Consider the following 15,802-nt stretch of genomic DNA (forward strand, 5'->3'; position numbering starts at 1 on the left):
AGTCCAGACCAATTCTCAGAAAACGGTAGTGTGATGGCACCAGGAAGCACTTCCTTCTTGGAAGGTTTCCTCCAAGTCCACTGCTGTCTCTTTGTGGGTTCAGGAGCCACAGGCAAGGTTCCCAGAGAGCTCAGATGGAAAGCCGTCCATGTGCTGCAGCCCAGGAGCCAGTGAGACAGGGTGTGAGTGAACACGGCCCTCACTCTCCAGGCTCCCATCAGCCATCAGGTGTGGAGGTAGTGGAGGTACTCCTAAGGCCAAGCCCTACCTGATGATGACAGGAAACAGGAAGAGAGTAACAGGTTTCCAGGCAGCCTGTATTGTCAGAGAACAGTCTGGGTGAGGACTAGGAGGTCCCAGCAAAACCAACAAATATAGAACTGCCACACAAACTCAGCCTGCAGGCAGAGAGCCACCAGTTCAAACCAGGCACACACACTTCCAGCTGTGCCCAAAAGGCTTGATAGAGAACAATCTCATAAGTGCTGTGATACACAAAGTATGCAGCAAAAGATGGAATTTTTAAAAGATGTAACGGTTTGGGCTTGGTTGGGGATTCCATTTGAGGACCTCTCTGGGGAACTTCCAGCTGCTGAGTTACATGGAAAACAATAATGACCTTGTACTGTGTCCAAGGAGCCGAAAGCTTGCTGAGCGCCCCAACTCTGCTTCTCAGCTTCAGTACCCGCTGGGAGTATGCCTGTGGGTTCTAATAAATCTCATGTCCCCGCTACCTACTTGGGGTCTCGCGTCCATCATGAGGAATTTCCATCGGATCCAACCTCCACTAAGCAGGCTTCAAGAAAAAGGGCCCCGGCATCAGACCCCACACCCCGACACTTATGCATCCCATCGAGCAAGACAGCATCCAGGGCGGTGGTGGCGCACGCCCTTAATGCCAGCACAGGCAGTCGGATCTGTTTGACGCCAACCTGGTCTACAAAGCGAGAAAGCTTCCTTCCAGAGAAACAGAGGTTCTAAGGTGCAGAAAGGTGAGATCTGAAAGAGCAGAGGGAGACAGGGAAGGGGCCTTGGCGGAGAGGTGGGTTGTGTAGCCGAATGTCAGAATCAGAGAAGGCGACAACTGAGCCCTGGGAGTGTCAGAGCTAATTTGACTCTAAAGCCACAGTGGGTAGGAGGTGGGCTGCTGTGAAAGTGGCCTAGGAGACCGGGTGTTGGCTCAAGAGCAGTCACCCTCGGGGCAGCAAGGCACGAGTGGGGCTCGTGGGCCCCACAGCCTTGATCTCGCTCGAGATTCGGGACGTGCATGGACCATAGTGCCGTGACCCCGAGCCTCCGCGCCTACGGCCGCGCTGCCACGCACCGCTGCCGACCGACGTCGCGAACTTTTCCGGTCCCCCTCCCGCCGACTTTCAGTTTCCGGCTCCGCTGCTCCGAAAAAATGGCCCCCCGACGGCGGCGGTCCCGCATCTGACCCCCCAACCGCCACTCCCGCCCGGCGCCTGACCCCGGCCCGACCGGCGGAGCGGGCCGACCCCCCGCCTAGATCCGCGCCGCCTCACCCGACGGTCTCCGCGCGCCCGGAACTCAGCGCCCGCCGGGAACCACCCCCACTGCCACCGCCCGCCCCGTCTGACGGACAGGCGCTCGAGCCTACCAGGAGCTCCCAGGGACCGGCAGGCGGCGTCGATTTGTCAAACAGACCGCCCCCTCTGACAGACGGAAGCAGGATCCAACCAGGAGCGAGCTTGGAGCAGCGGCGGGCGGCGATTGGTTGGCGCTGCGCGGCGTGGTCCTTAGCGGTGAAGGGTTGGCGTGAGCCGACCCGGTCTGGTTTAGTCTCGTCTAGGACGCTGCTGTCATCCCTTACCTGGTGCTCATGGAGGTCAGTGGGTAAAGTCACTGCCACAGAATATGATGCCCCGAGCTCGATGCCTGGGATCCACGTCGTGGAAGGAGAGCAGGGCTTTATGCATTGTTTATTCACACACACAAATAGACGACTAAATTTAATTTTAAAAGTTCAAAGAGTTAACGTTGCAATGAACATTTGAAAGCACAGAAGTGTGAACACACTGCCCACACCACGGCTTCTAGAGCGAGATTTTTTTTTTTTCTCTCTATTGGGCGATAGGTTGCAAGTGGGTAAGAGGGGGAGGTGAGTGGGATTAGGGTGCATGGTGTGAAATTCACAAAGAACCAGTATAAAGTGTTATTAAAAAGTTTAGCCAGGGACTGGAGAGATGGCTCAGAGGTTAATAGCACTGGCTGCTCTTCCGGAGGTCCTGAGTTCAATTCCCAGCAACCCCATGGCGGCTTACAACCATCCAAAATGTGATTTGGTGCCCTCTTCTGGCCTACAGGCAGTAGAACACTGTAAACATAATAATAAATTTAAAAAAAAAAGTGGGCGTGGGGGGGGGATAGCCATCTTTCAATTGTGTTCGCAGCCGTCGCCGTGCCGCCGCCGCTCTCTAACGCCAGCGCCGCCTCTCGCTTGCCGAGCTCCAGTCGAGGGGGAAGGGGGGTAAGTAAGGAGGTGCCCTTACCATGGCTCGTACAAAGCAGACTGCCCGCAAATCCGCCGGTGGCAAAGCACCCAGGAAACAACTGGCTACAAAAGCCGCTCGCAAGAGTGCGCCCTCTACTGGAGGGGTGAAGAAACCTCATCGTTACAGGCCTGGTACTGTGGCACTCCAAGAATTCAGACGCTATCAGAAGTCCACTGAACTTCTCCTTCGCAAGCTCCCCTTCCAGCGTCTGGTGCGAGAAATTGCTCAGGACTTCAAAACAGATCTGCGCTTCCAGAGTGCAGCTATTGGTGCTTTGTAGGAGGCAAGTGAGGCCTATCTGGTTGGCCTTTTTGAAGACACCAAACCTGTGTGCTATCCATGCCAAACGTGTAACAATTATGCCAAAAGATATCCAGCTAGCACGCCGCATACGCGGAGAACTTGCTTAAGAGTCCACTTTGAGGGGAAACATTTCATTCTCAAAAAAAAAAACCATTTTTTTTTTCCTCTTCCTGTTATCAGTAGTTCTGAATGTTAGATATTTTTTCCATGGGGTCAAAAGGTTCCTAAGTATATGATTGTGAGTGGAAAAATAGGGGACAGAAATCAGGTATTGGCAGTTTTCCATTTTCATTTGTGAATTTTTAATATAAATGCAAGATGTAAAGCATTAATGCAAGCAAAATGTTTCAGTGAACACATTTCAACAGTTCAACTTTTTAACAATTATAAATAAACCTGTTAAAATTTTCTGGACAATGCCAGCATTTGGATTTTTTTTAAAAATAAGTAAATTTCTTATTGACAGCAAAAAAAAAAAAAAAAAAGTTTAGCCGTGCATAGTGGTGCATGCCTTTAATCCCAGCACTCAGGAGGCTGAGGCAGGTGGATCTCTGGTCTACAAATCGAGTCCAGGACAGCCAAGGCTACACAGAGGCTGGGTGTGCACGCCTGTTCCTCCAGCAGAAGGGACGGGACTAATCATGGCTTGCTGGATGTCGCCCTAGCTCCAGATTCAGGGAAAGACCCTGCCTCAAAGGAATAAGGAGAGTGATAGAGCAGAGTTAATGTCCTCTGGCCTTTGAGTGTATGGTCACCGTCAGAAACACGCACTACACAACACCATACACATACAAAATGTTTAGATCTCACCAATTTCCTACACCAGGTATGTCCAGCCTGCAGCATGCATCCCAGGATAGCCATGAACGCATCCCAGCATTTGTAGCTGCCATAGCACCATGTCAAAGCGTGCCCTACATACTGCCTTGCCTGCATCCTTTTTGTGGCTGACTTTAAGAGATGCTTGTAGGGGCTGGAGAGATGGCTCAGAGGTTAAGAGCACTGACTGCTCTTCCAGAGGCCCTGAGTTCAATTCCCAGCAACCACATGGTGGCTCACAACCTTCTATAATGGGATCTAAGCCTTCTTTGGGCATGCAGGCACACATGCAGGCAGAACATTGTATATGTAATAAACAAATAAATCTTTAAAAAAAAAAAAAGAGATGCTTGTATTCTTCTCCTTGACTGGCGGACTCTTGAAACAATGTACCCCCAGGAAATTGAAATGTTCCCCAGGAGTCTCATGAAGGAGAAAGAAAAAAAGGCGGAAGCCTGGGTGGGTGGGGCCAACCAAGGGAGAAACTTGTCTCCTGGGGAGATTTGCAACTTCAGGCCATCTTGCAGGATAGACTGGAGCTGAGGCAATGAGGGGCCAGCGGTGGACAGGACCACACTGTGGCCCGGCTTACTTAGTGATGCATAACTCTGGCCCCTACTTGAAGTTAAACTTCATCTTGGATCTGGAAGGTGGATGTAGGGGAGGCTGTGTCCCTGGATCCCTATGGATCCCTATGGGGGAGGCTGTATCCCTGGATCCCTATGGATCCCTATGGGGGAGGCTGTGTCCCTGGATCCCTATGGATCCCTATGGGGAAGCTGTGTCCCTGGATCCCTATGGGGGAGGCTGTGTCCCTGGATCCCTATGGATCCCTATGGGGGAGGCTGTATCCCTGGATCCCTATGGATCCCTATGGGGGAGGCTGTGTCCCTGGATCCCTATGGATCCCTATGGGGGAGGCTGTGTCCCTGGATCCCTATGGATCCCTATGGGGGAGGCTGTGTCCCTGGATCCCTATGGATCCCTATGGGGAAGCTGTGTCCCTGGATCCCTATGGGGAGGCTGTGTCCCTGGATCCCTATGGGGAGGCTGTGTCCCTGGATCCCTATGGGGAGGCTGTGTCCCTGGATCCCTATGGGGAGGCTGTATCCCTGGATCCCTATGGGGAGGCTGGGTCCCTGGATCCCTATGGGGAGGCTGTGTCCCTGGATCCCTATGGGGAGGCTGTGTCCCTGGATCCCTATGGATCCCTATGGGGGAGGCTGTGTCCCTGGATCCCTATGGGGGAGGCTGTGTCCCTGGACCCCTATGGGGAGGCTGTATCCCTGGACCCCTATGGGGAGGCTGTGTCCCTGGATCCCTATGGGGAGGCTGTGTCCCTGGATCCCTATGGGGAGGCTGTGTCCCTGGATCCCTATGGGGGAGGCTGTGTCCCTGCATCCCTATGGATCCCTATGGGAAGGCTGTGTCCCTGGATCCCTATGGGGGAGGCTGTGTCCCTGGATCCCTATGGATCCCTATAGGGGAGGCTGTGTCCCTGGACCCCTATGGGGAGGCTGTGTCCCTGGACTCCTCTGTTTTTCTTTCTAATGTGGCCACATTGACTAAGTCTTTTCTGCTTTCACCTGTAAATTTTCTCTTTAATTGGTTTATAGAGGACACGTGACTGAGGATAACTTGCTGGAGATACCAAAACAGGCTCTGACCCTTACAACTCCAGTAGCAATTTCATGAGGATTGCAAGGACTGGGGAGCTGAGGAAGTCCAAGTGAGATCCTGGTAAGAAGAAGATCCTCTGCAGCCGTGGAAGCTAAAGCAGGGCTCCTGACCCATCCACACTGACTGCGCTCTTGCTTGGTTACGGTTGGAATTCCCCTAACTGAAGCTGGAATTCCACCAATTTGACAGCAAGGTTGCTGTGTTCTGATAAAGCTCAGGGGGCCGCCTGGTCAGTTAGCTTCCTGGAGCCTGTTTGCTCCGAGCAGCCAAGAGGCTTGCTCACACTAGTGGGGTCCATGCCTGAAGGGACTCCAAGCCCCCAAACTCTGCTCTACCAGTATAAGGAGGCACTTCCTCCAGGCTGCACCTCCAGGCCTGAGGGTGTCCTGAGAAGCTAGCAGCCTAGCTTGAGGGGAAGAAGGTTTCATTCACAGCAGAGCATCTGCTCCCTAAGGGCAAAATGCATGTCTGCTCCATCCTCCAGACCTCCTGCACCTGTATCCACCAGCAAGACACTGCCCACAGTGGCCTTAACGGCAACAGAGCCGGAGATCGGCATTACCATAGCAACCTTAACCACAGCCTACCAGCCGAATGCTGCCACCACAAATGTGTCACTTTAGACTTTTCTATGTGCACTTTGAGGGACCAGGGCAAGGAGGGATTGCAAAGTATATGCAGAGTTAGGCCAGGTCAAGAGATGGGAGGGGGGTGCCCCACCCACCAGCACAGAATTGAGTGACATCCTGGGGGACTCACCTCACTCACTGCCTGGGAAATGGGTGAGTCACTGTGATTGTTGGACATCTCAGGGGATTCCCATGTGGGTTCCTTCCTGCCAAAAAGAAAGCAAAAGTTACTCAGCAAGACATCCTCTGAGGGCCAGGCAGAAGTTAGGGTGTCCCCTAGGCAGACTCAAGAGGACCCACACAGCACCTGCTCACTCCCCAAGGACTGGGATCAGCCAAGAACCACTGACAGAAGGACCCAGAGGCATGAGCTGTGTTTCCCCTCAGCCCCGAGAGCCAGGGTACTGAAGAGGTGGCTATTGTCATAGGTGGTCACAGTGTCATGAGCTGAGGGGGCTGTGGATTTGACTATAGATCAAAGCAGATGTCACAGACGCCAACTGCTCTGGCTTGGCCAAGGCTAGGAAACTAGCAGCTGCCCACTGAGTCTGAGGGGTTAGCTCTCAGTGGTCCCCACTCTGCCTGAAAGCTTCTCAAAGCAAACAGCCGCCCCTTGGACAACAGGATTCCCTGCTATCTTCCTGTTTGTTGTTCTTGCCTCTTGGGTTTGGTTTGGCTCTGACCATTCACTTGCTGATCCAGGCTGGGCTGCCCCTTTGGAATCTGTCGGGCTTTTAGAACAAAGAGACCAGCTTGTGCAAGGGACCAGGAGACAGAAAGGCTGACTTGGTCTGTCACAGGGCCCTGCACAAAGGATGCCCGTCCAGTGGCTATTGCAGTCCCAGAGGTGCCATATCTGCTCACCCTAAGAGTTTACACTGTGTCTCTCTTCCTCAGGCATCTGAAGGCCAGCCCTATTCTTACTTGTGAAAGAAGACAGTTTCCACTCTCACTCTGTTGTCACCTGTCTCCAACTTTTCCAAAAAGGCCCATGCCAGTATTAACCAAGCCATGTCATGGGCACCATAGGCACATGGCCGCCTGCGTTATGCGACTGCCTCAGGCATACAGGAGACTTGAGGGCCTTCCTGGATAGTTCCTTGGGGGGTCATTCCCAAGGTATATCGGGCAGTGAGGTTCGCTTCCTAGTGAGTACTTTTAGAGCTATGTGTAGACTGCCTCCTGATAGCAGGACTGGGGCAGTCTCTGTAGGAGCACCAGAGATTTAGGGTATGTGATGGGTACATGGTTCAGTGAGTAAAGAGGTTGCTGTGCAAGTGTGAGGACCTGGGTTCGAATCCCGAGGACCCATGTAAAGTCAGATACAGTAGCTCACTTCTGTAGTCCCAAAATGCCTATGGCAAGATAGGAGGCAGAGGTAAGAGAATTGCTGGACATGTGCAAGCTGGCTAGCCCAGCCTAAGTTAGCAGCGGCAAGCAAGGGACCCTGTCTTCAAGGTGTAAGGTGAAGAAAGACACCCAAGGTCATGCTCTGACCTCCACACATATGTTATGACACACACTTCTCCTGTCCAGTCATCACAGCCCATGGGGAGCTCTGTCAGCAAGTGAGGTCCCAACCTGCTTCAATGTGTCACCTCCGCCACCTTCAGCACAGATGCCACCACGAGCCCATGTGGAGCCAAAGGCTCCTTCTACTGAAAAGGCTCAGCCTGGCCTCAAAGCCTTTGCATCAAGCTGTCCCACCATCGCTGTGCTTGCCTTGGCCTTTCTTCAGGCCTTAGGGGCTTAGGTGGAAGCTGAGGTCTTCCCTCAGGGATGCAGAGCCATCATTTGTACAAGATGTATTGGGAGCATTCCATAACTTTGTGTGACCCTGGTGGCCCGCAGTTCTGTCATTCGCCCTGGCTGGCTGTCAGGTGCCAAGAGAACAGCAAGTGTGCCACCTGCTGGCCGGAGAGGAAACTAGAGTGGGCGCATTGAAAGGGCTGTGGACAGGGCCTTCACGGTGCCTGACAGGTGCAGGCTGTGACCCACACACCTGCACAGCTTCTGTTCACGCTCAGACCTAGCAGCTGCTGTCACCTGCCCAAGGCCATGCAGCAATGTGTCTAGGGTGCCTTGTGGGGCTGCACAGCTGTGGTCTCAACACTCAAGAGATCCCAGAGGCTCCCTTCTACCTGCAGCAGGTAGAAGTCCCCGCCCCTCCATACCACGTTCGCCACAGGAACTCCTATTATTGTGGGATGCTGGCCATATCAGCCTTTACCACCCTCGTCAGAAATGGCTGTGACTATTACAGGTGGTCCTCCTGAGCTCTCAGCCCCACCACCACCCCCCGCCAGATATATGCAATTCTGCCCCAGAGACACGCCGTCTCTTGGTCTCAGGAAGTGCTAGGAATATATAACGTGGAAGGCTGACTGGGAGACTCCATCCGTGCTGGGGTGAGACTTTTACAGCCGTTTGGGGGTCTGAGTAGCCATTCACTCACACTTTGTAAATACCAATACATGCATTGCTTTGCCGAGTTGGGCTTTAGTGGAAGTGCATTTTCTGCTGTTGGTGCCTTATTTGGGGTGAGTAGGCACCTATGTCTGTCTCCCATAAAAAGTCCACATAGCGCTAACGTTCTCTTGGCTCCTTTGCCCCGGTCCAAAGAACAGGCCAAAATGGAGCATCTGTCCCTGGCCTGGAACTTGGACACAGACTTCTGCTTCCTTAGATGGTAGGCTGTCCCATCCAACTCTTCTGCCTAGCACGACCCCTCACCATGGCCATCCATGCACTCACACCTGTCTCTGCCTTCCTACCCCACTTCCTGCATTCGGCGGCTGGGGCTCACAGCGTGCTGGTGGAGAAGCCTGGCCTGGCAGCCCCTGGCCTGGCAGCCCTTGGCCGGCTCCATCACAGCCCTTGAACTTTATCTGCACCTTCATGCTAGTGAAAGGAATACAACATTAACGTTATGGTGGAATAAACATTTATTCAGGCAGGCACAGTAGTGCTGCCTGCCACCCCAGAACTCAGAAGGAGCTTGAGCTACAAGGAAGACATTATCTCAGAAAGCAAGGTAAGAACAACACTGAGACCAAAGGGACCGATTTTTTTTTTTTCCAGATAGGGTTTCTTTGTGTAGTTCTGGGTGTCCTAGAATTCAGCCTGTAGACTATGCTGGCCTCAAACTCACAGATATGCTCTGGCTCTGCTTCTTGAGCACTGGGATTAAAAGCCTATGTCATCACTACGTGGCACATACCGATTTTTGAAATGACAATGTAGTCTCGTTTGGTTTTTGAGGTTTGGGGTTTTCTGTTTTGTTTTGCTTGTTTGGTTGGTTGGTTTTGGTTTGTTTGGTGTGGTGGTTTGAATAGGTCTGGCCCCCATAGACTCATGTGTTTGAAGGCTTTGGCCCATTGGGAGTGACACTATTAGGAGGTGTGGCTTGTTAGAGTAGGTGTGGCCTTGTTGGAGGCAGTCTCATATGCTCAAGCTACCCTCAGTGTGGCATACAGTCTCTCCTTGTTGCCTGCAGATCAAGATGTAAAAGTCTGTCCCCAGTAGGCCTGTATGCTGCATGCTTCCTGGCATGACAATAGTGAATTAAACCTCTGAAACTGAAATCCAGCCCCAATGAGATGTTTTCCTTTTTAAGAGTTGCCTTGGTGGGGGCTGGAGAGATGGCTCACTGGTTAAGAGTGCCACCTGCTCTTCCAGAGGTCCTGAGTTTAATTCCCAGCAACCAGATGGTGGTTCATAACCATCTGTAATGTGATATGATGCCCTCTTCTGGCCTGCAGGTGTACGTGCAGGCAGAACATAGTAGTAAATAAATCTTTAAAAAAAAAAAAGTTGCCTTGGTCATGGGGTCACTTCACAGAAATAAAACCGTAACTAAGACATTTGGGCTTTTCTTTTGTTTGTTTGCTTTTTGAGACAAGGTTTCTGGTGTAGCACTGGCTGTCCTGGAACTAGCTCTGTAGCTCTGTAGCCTTGAACTCAGAGATCCACCTTCCTCTACCTCCCAAATAGTGAGATTAAAGGCATGCACCACCATGCCCAGCTCCTCTTTTGAGTTTTAATTGTTGTGGGCTCCACTTAAATCCAACATAAGTCCAACATAACTCAAACACCAGGTCAGTGCAGATGACAATAATTTATTGTATTCAAGCTGCTGCTGACTGATCAGGGCCAAAGAACAGTCTGTGGAGCTGAACTGCGACCCTGAAGGGACTTTGTACAGCATATTTAAAGATGAGACCAGCTGGGCATGGTGGCACATGCCTTTAATCACAGCACCCAGGATGCAGAGGCAGGCGGATCACTGGGAGTTCGAGGCCAGCCTGGTCTACAAAGTGAGTCTAGGACAGCCAAGGCTACACAGAGAAACTCTGTCTCAAAAAACCAATAAATAAATAAATAAATAATAAAATTGAGACCATAGAGCAAGGGGGAGCAGGGTGGGCTATAGCACTGTCCAATCATATTTTGACATAAGGGGGTGAGCAAGGGAGTTTCCATCAGTCAGGATAGGAGGAGGTTCCTGGGCCTGGGAACAAGAACTTAGTTTGACTGTCAGCAAGATGGAGAAGTTGTTCTTGAGATGTCTAGACTTAGGTAAATGTCTCCTTACAAGCTGTCCCTGAGATGTCTGGACTTGGACAACTGTCTCCTTACATCAGAAGCTGTTAAGCTCTTAGGAAGTGCCTGGCTCCCCGAGGGCCCAGGACTTTGAGCTTAGTTTCTCCCTATGATTAGATGGAGTCTGAGAACAAAATGGTAGTACTTAGAATACATTGGTTTTGCTCATTTTCAACATGAATGTTTGCAAATCTGACAACTTTATCAAGCTGATCTTTTGACCCAGGTACAGCCATCCATGCCTGCAATCTCAGTATTCAGAGGCTGAGACAGAAGACTCTAGACCAGCCTGGGCTACCCAGTGAGCCTGTGTGATAGAGAGTTGCCTGTCTTGTTATTGTCAGCTTCCACAGACAGTTCAGCCACAATTGGCCATCTGTATTTCTTTTAATGGGCCAGAACACCTTTTGCCAAAGGAAATTGTGACAGTTTCCTTCTGAAGCTGCAGATACAAGTGAAGAATTTCAGCAATGTTCCTTAGACATGGTATTCAGTAAGGATTCACGACCCTTCCACGTCACAGAGTGTGGCTCACAGCTGCCTGGGACTGCAGCTCCAGGGGACTCACTGCCCACTCCTGGACTTGGAGGATACCTGCCCCATATGTGCATACCTCCACACATATGCACATAATTTAAAAATAGTTTCTGTTGGGCATGGTGGCACAGGCCTTCAATTCTAGCACTCGTGAGGCAGAGGCAGGTGGATCTCTGTGAGTTCGAGGCCAGCCTGGTCTACAAAGCAAGTCCAGGACAGCCATGACTACACAGAGAAACTCTGTCTCAAAAAACAAAAACAAACAAACAAAAAATAGTTTTTGTTTCTGTTTTTCAAGACAGGATTTCTTTGTGTAGCCCTGGCTGTCCTGGATTTATTCTGTAGACCAGGCTGACCTCCAACTCAGAGATCTTGCCTACCTCTGCCTTCTAAGTGTTGGAATTAAAGGTGTGCACTGCTACCTCTTGGCTAAAAAAAAAAAAAAAAAAAAAAAAAAAAAAAAAAAAATATATATATATATATATATATATATATATATATATATATATATATATATATATATAATATATATTTCTTTAAAGGATTGTTTTCCTAGCCGGGCGTGGTGGTGCACACCTTTGAACCTTTGATCCCAGCACTTGGGAGGCAGAGGCAGGTGGGCCGCTGTGAAATCGAGGCCAGCCTGGTCTACAAAGTGAGAACAGGATGGCCAAGACTACACAGAGAAACCCTGTCTCACAAAAACAAAACAAAACAAAACAAAAACCCAAAACAAAACAAAAAAGACTTAAAAAAAAGAAAAAAGAATTGTTTTCCTGGGGCTGGAGAGATGGCTCAGTGGTTAGGAGCACTGACTGCTCTTCCAGAGGTCCTGAGTTCAATTCCCAGCAGCCACATGGTAGTTCATAACCATCTATAATGTGTGATCTGGTCCCTCTTCTGGCCCACAGGGGTACATGCAAGCAAAACATTGTATACATAATAAATAAATAAATCTTTTTTTAAAAATGAATTGTTTTCCTGGGCTGGAGAGATGGCTCAGAAGTTAAGAGCACTGATTGTCCTTCCGGAGGTCCTGAGTTCAATTCCCAGCAACCACATGGTAGCTCACAACCATCTACAATGTGATCTGGTGCCCTCTTCTGCCATGCGGGCAGAGCAATGTATACATAATTGAAGGGACCTGACCCCAGAGACCTCAAACCCCTCAATGATTCCATTTGCTCGACATCCCATTTCCATGACAGACTTCAGTTAGACTCTGCCTAACTAGGCCAAGTTCCTAACAATTCCTTTTAAAAACCCACAAATTATAAACAGGTCATGGACAGCTCATGGGCAGCTAATCAGCTTACAGAACAAAATGACTAGATACCATGTTTTTATTACTTCATGGCCTTGGTAAAGAACACAGCTGGCTCCATCCAATTAAATTAAAGGCCAACTCCTGAGTAAGAGCCAAAACTTCAGTGACTCAAACATCCCCCATAACCAAACAAACAGCCAGTCCTAAATCCCCTTGTACACTCTGACTCAATTCTGGGATCACAGATCCCTCCGTCTATAAATTGAGCCTGTGTGCTCATTTTGGGGTCACCCTCCAGAGGACAGGGGCGATCCTAGCATGCTAGAATAAAAACACTCTTTTTGCACACTGCCTTGGGGCTGTTCTTCAGCAGATCACCCGAACCCTAACACTACTAATAAATAAATTTTTTCTTTTTTTTTAAAGTAGCCTTTATTCTCCTGAGGTAATTGTTGTCTGGGAGGCTTACTTCTTCTGTTTGCTAACCTAGGCCTAGCCTGGAAGCTTCTAGCTGCCATATGATCTAACCTAGGCCTAGAGTGTTTTTAGCCTCTGAGACTGACTGCTGAATAAGCTCACCTTTTCCAGCTCTTTCTGAACTCTGGCTGGCTGGTTCAAGTCAGTTGTTCCAGTTCTAACACCTCTTCAAGCTGACTGATTCAAACCTGCTTCTCTCAGTTTCTCACTGAATTTCTCTGCTTGGCCTCAAAGTAACTTCAGCAATCTATTCTTTTTGTATTTTTTAGGTTTTTTTTTTTTTTTTTTGAGACAGGATTTCTCTGTGTGTACCCCTGGCTGTCCTGGAATCTCTATAGACCAGGCTGGTCTCGAACTCACAGAGATCCACTTGGCTCTGCCTCCCGAGTGCTGGGATTAAAGGTGTGCGTCACCACCGCCCAGCTCAGCAATCTCTTCTAATATTCTGCCTCCTTCACACTCTCTGGCTCATTCTGTCTTCACCTAGTCTAGCTTGTTTTCTCTTCACTCTCTGTAAAACTCTCCCAGGAAAAGGCCTCTGAATTCCACAAACCAAACTGCCTGAACAGAACCCAAGAGATCTGCCTGCCTCTGTCTCCTTGGTGCTGGGATTAAAGGCCTGTGCCACCACGCCTGGACCTAAGCTTTTCTTTATTTACCTGACACTTGCCCTATGCCGGGCTGGCCTTGAACTCAGAGATCTGCTAGCCTCTGTCTCCTGGGACTAAAGACATGTCTGTATTCCATCCGGATCACACAGACCTAGAAGGCTTTGGATGTGATTTCTTGCTAGAGCAGCCATGTTCTGAATTAACATTCCTCTACAGCAAAGTGCTTGCCATCAAAGTTGGGGGCCTGAGTTCAGATCCCTGGCAGCCACATAAAGAGCTGAGTACTTATTTATTTTGGTTTCCCAGACAGGGTTTCTCTGTGTAACTTTGGCTGTCCTCAACTTTGTAGAGCAGGCTGGCCTCGAACTCAGAGAGATCTACCTGCCTCTGCCTCTGGAGTGCTGGGACTGAAGGTGTGCATCACCACGCCCAGTGATAAAGCTGAACACTTATAACCTCAGTCCTGGGGAGGTGGAGACAGAGGGGTTTCTGGATAGCCAGTCTAGTGGAGCTCCATATTTAGCGAGAGGCTCTGTCTGAACAATTAAGGTGGAAAGCAGCTGAGAAGACACCTGATGTCCACCTCTCTGGCTGAAAAAGAAAGAGAGTGAGAGTGAGAGGGCAAGAGAGTGAGAGCAGGAGGTGGGGCGGGGGGCGGGGGGTTGGGGGGAGGGAAGGATGTTCAGGCTGAAGAGAGGATGCTGGAGAGGACTCAGATCTTAAAGGAATAAATCAATCACCATTTTTAATTTGTGTTCCAGCAGGCGACAGCAATGTGTGATGATGGAGTGACTAGTGCTGGTAACCTGCTTATAATAAACACCGTGGACAGAGGACTCACTGTGTCTGGAGAGAGACATAGCTCACCGTGCTAGCTGCTGAGGCTTCCATCCAGAGCTGTAACCTCTAAGCCAGGAACCGTGGGAGACTGAGCTGACAGTGAAGGTGCCTCGTGACCTCACAGAGAGAAGGAGGGCAGTTTCATGGCATCGATGTGAGCCTAGAAGGTAAGGATCAAGGACTTGGCAGGAGACATCTTTGTGGCATCAGGGCTGCATCCCTGATGAGCCATGTGGGTCAACGGCAGTCTTGAACAGCGGCAGAGGATGGAGGGGTCCTCCCTGAGCCCAAGCTAGCCAGAGCACACACACCATGGATCTGGGTCAACGGTTCTTGCAGAGCTCACCCATGGCCTGGGAAACGCCTTCTAATGAGTTCATGCACTCAAGTGTGTCAGTTCAAGGACCAAACTGCTTGGCTACAGGTCCTTAGACCAGGCCCCGTATCCAGGCATCTCGGTGGACCCCTCTCTCATTTCACTCTCTTGAGTCAAACTGTTCAGTGTGAGTATGTGCCTTTGTGGTCCACAGCTAAGAGTACCTCCTCCGAGGGACTCCTCCGAGTTACAATGGTTTGCAGACAGGAATGCCTCCTAAGGATGCCTCGTGGTGCCTGGACACTAAGTCAGCGGGAAGGGAAGGGAAAAAGCATCTGCACAGGCAAGGCCAGCAGCTGCAAGTCTTTCCAACCAATCATCCAAGGCACAAAATTTAAAGAGAAGTGGCCCACTACTCCCCACTTGAGAATTAAAACTCTCAGGCTGCTGAGTTGCCTCAGAGGATTAAAGCACCTGCCGACAAGCCTGATGCCCCGAGTTCTAGCTCCAGGACCCACATGGTGGAAGAGAACCAACTCTCAAAAGTTGTCCTCTGAAGTGTGTCATATTACTCATGCAAAGGCATATTCACGCGCGCACACACACAAAATAAATAAATGTAAAAGAAAAGGAAACACAGCTGGGCATGGTGGTTCACGCCCTTTAATCCCAGCACTCTAGGAGGCAGAGGCAAGCTGATCTCTGTGAGTTCTGTTCTACAGAGTGAGTTCCAGGACAGCCAAGGCTACACAGAGAAACCGTCTCGAAAAACCAACCAACCAACCAACCAACCAACCAACCAAAAAAACCAAAACAGAAGCCAGGTGTGGTGGCGCACGCCTTTAATCCCAGCACTCGGGAGGCAGAGGCAGGCGGATCGCTGTGAGTTCGAGGCCAGCCTGGTCTACAAAGCGAGTCCATGATGGCCAAGGCTACACAGAGAAACCCTGTCTTGAAAAACCAAAAACAAAACAAACAAACAAACAAACAAAAAAACGGAAACAGAAAAACACCCTCCCACATTTTAAACCTTTTATTTTACATTTATGGATATTTTGCCTACATACAACACGTGTAAGAGTCTGTGGAGGCCAGGTGTCAGAGATATTCAGCGCTCTTCACTGCCAAGCCATCTGCCATTTTTAAACTTTAAAATTGTTTTAAAGTGGTTTTTGTTTGTTTGTTGTTGTTTTGTTTTTTGTACCCAG

The 15,802-nt window shown here is 50.1% G+C and overlaps 1 pseudogene; it reads left to right on the forward strand.

The window, feature by feature from the left end:
* The first annotated feature begins 2,392 nt into the window (after positions 1–2,392).
* LOC127207367 (histone H3.3A-like) lies at positions 2,393–3,284 on the forward strand (annotated as a pseudogene).
* Positions 3,285–15,802: the final 12,518 nt, after the last annotated feature.

This window comes from Acomys russatus, chromosome 24, assembly GCF_903995435.1.
Source record: "Acomys russatus chromosome 24, mAcoRus1.1, whole genome shotgun sequence".
NCBI classification, from domain to species: Eukaryota; Metazoa; Chordata; class Mammalia; order Rodentia; family Muridae; genus Acomys; species Acomys russatus.